Source organism: Leopardus geoffroyi, chromosome D3 (genome assembly GCF_018350155.1).
Source record: "Leopardus geoffroyi isolate Oge1 chromosome D3, O.geoffroyi_Oge1_pat1.0, whole genome shotgun sequence".
Taxonomy (NCBI): domain Eukaryota; kingdom Metazoa; phylum Chordata; class Mammalia; order Carnivora; family Felidae; genus Leopardus; species Leopardus geoffroyi.
Window position 1 is genome coordinate 73080265 of NC_059339.1, and position 2516 is coordinate 73082780.

General features: G+C 46.4%; 1 long non-coding RNA gene across 1 annotated transcript; it reads left to right on the plus strand.

Moving 5' to 3' along the window:
* The first annotated feature begins 360 nt into the window (after positions 1–360).
* Positions 361–1193, plus strand: LOC123588135. The gene is made up of 2 exons (XR_006707722.1): positions 361–596; positions 856–1193. It is a non-coding gene; the product is annotated as an uncharacterized LOC123588135 (long non-coding RNA).
* Positions 1194–2516: the final 1323 nt, after the last annotated feature.

Consider the following 2516-nt stretch of genomic DNA (forward strand, 5'->3'; position numbering starts at 1 on the left):
CCTCCCCCACTCGTGCTGTCTCTGTCTCTCTCTCTCTCAAAAATAAATAAACATTTAAAAAAATTTAAAAGAGAAGAAGATATTTAGCCTCAGACATACAGAGAGGGAAGAGGAGAGGCCCAAGAGGAATCAGACCTGCTAGCCACTCCATCTTGGATTTCCAGCCTCCACAACTGTGGGAAAGTAAACTGTTGCCCAAGCCCCCCCTCCAGGCGGTGGCCCTTGGCTCTGGCGGCCCTGGCAAACCAACACACAGGGTGGTAGAAACCGTGAGAACAACGGACCAAGCTCCACCAGAGCTGAAAGGGTTGCAAAAAAAAAAAGAGGAAGGACACTTATTTCTTTACACTTTGATGTGTGGATATCGCAAAGAAGTGAAGAAAAACAGTCACAATCCTGAATTCTGCTGAGCCTTTATTTCAAAGTACCACCTCTTTTGAAATTCTTCAACTGTCACCACGTGAGACCCTATGAGCACGTCCAAATGAGGCGGCAATAAATACAAAGCTTTCAGATCCAGATGAATTGAATTAGAATGGAAAGAGCGAGAAAGACTTAAGAGGCAAGTGCTTACACGCAGAACGACACAGATGCAGGTGGGGCTGGGGCAGGGCCGGGAGAGGGGGGTGGAGGGCTGTGGCTGTCCCCTGTCAAAAACAGCAGTCAGCTTTGTCCGGAGAGCAGAGACTACATCTCCCTGGACAATTCTTACGCCGTCGCCTTTCGTAATCGAGGGTGACGGCTGGGGCTGCTTCTGCGGGCGGCTAGGACACGAATGTTAACACCAAACGCTGGTTCTGGGAAAATAGCAGCCCCGTTCTGTGAGCCACCCCTGCTGGTTTTTCTGTCTCTTAGAACGGGTCCTGAAATGCGGCGCTGCACGCTGCGATAACGACTGACGAGAGGGAAGAGGAGAAAGCAGAGGGTGAGGCGGGGGCAAGGCAGCCTCGCCGTGCAACGAGTTCCCTTCCTGAGCCTCGGCAAGAATCACATCCCAGCTCTGGGAAAGAATCAGGACAGGATTCCCAGTGTATGGGAAACAGAACCTCGGAAGGCTTGTTTTAGAAACTCCGCGCTGACTTTCAACACCTGCTTCGAGGAGCGCTTTCGTCTTGAGTATTTCCGTGGACGTTGATGAAGGAGCCGGCAATGCTTGTCTTAAATTTTTGTGAATAAAAGCAATTCAGAAACGCGCCTGCATACATTTTTTATTCTATTTTTAGGAAAAACGTGGCATCCAGGAAATATATTACATTGATGACTTATTCCCAAGGGTACAGAAAGTGTCCCGTTTACCCTGCCTGGGTCATTACCTCAGCCTGGCCCATCCGAACCGGAGCTATCCTGAAGGTAATGAGGTTGCCTCTCCAACCAAAGGCTAGGAAAAGGGAAGCATTAAAGAAATAAAGCATGCCATTTAAGCGAAGATGCAACGTGCTGAAGAAGCAGTATTTTCTAGAATAGCTAAATGTGGTTTCTTTCAACATGAGACTAGTGCCCCTATTTCCCTTTAGACTTTGACACAAGCTTTTTCTTTACATTTTTCTTTATCATTTGGTTTATATATATATTAATATATATATATATATATATATATATATATATATATATATTTCTAAGACATATTTTCTTTCCTTTCTTGTTCTTTTCTCCTTCCCAGTTCCTCTGCTTCCCTCCAACTCCCCACGCTCCACTTGTTAGAGGTCATGTTACTTCTCTCAGTTCTGGGGTTTTCACCAGAATGTTGTCAAAAAGGTTGCTCTCTCATGTTCTGGAATCGTGGTGGTCCTTCAGGCTGTTCTTTCTGTGAATGTTCTTTTTGTCCATACAGCCACAAGGGAGATGGTGAGGAAGGCATCCCGCATGCACTTTGGAGCCTGGGTTCTGCCCTGGCTCTGATGTCCACCTGCTGAGTGGTCTTGCTGAGGAGGCTCTAGGATTCAGTTTTCTCATCTGCAAAATGGGGATAGTAGTATGTCTCTTGCAGGGGTATTGTGAGTCTAGAATGTAATGAGGTATATGTCTGGCATTATTGTTTATTAAAGAAATTCCTTTTTTTAATTCTTTTAAATTTTTTATGTTCATTTATTTTTGAGAGAGAGAGAGACAGCACAAGTGGGGGAGGAGCAGAGAGAGAGGGAGACACAGAATCCAAGCAGGCTCCAGGCTCTGAGCTGTCAGCACAGAGCCCGACACGGGGCTCGAACTCACGAACCATGACATCATGACCTGAACCAAAGTCGGATGCTCAACCCACTGAGCCACCCAGGCGCCCCTGGCATTATTGTTTATAAGGAGCTATCCTCTGGAGGTTCTCCAACTCAGTAAGAACTGCTATGCTTTCTCATGGAAATAAGCATGGATTGTAGTAGGACACAAAGAACACCTATCCTGGAAGTGTTTGATCTGTGTCCCTTCTCTCTGCACTAACAGGAAGTTAAGACAGAGAGGGGCCTCTGCCCGGTCACTGCAGAGGTCAAATCCCTTTTCTCATGTGACACTTTAATGAAGTGACC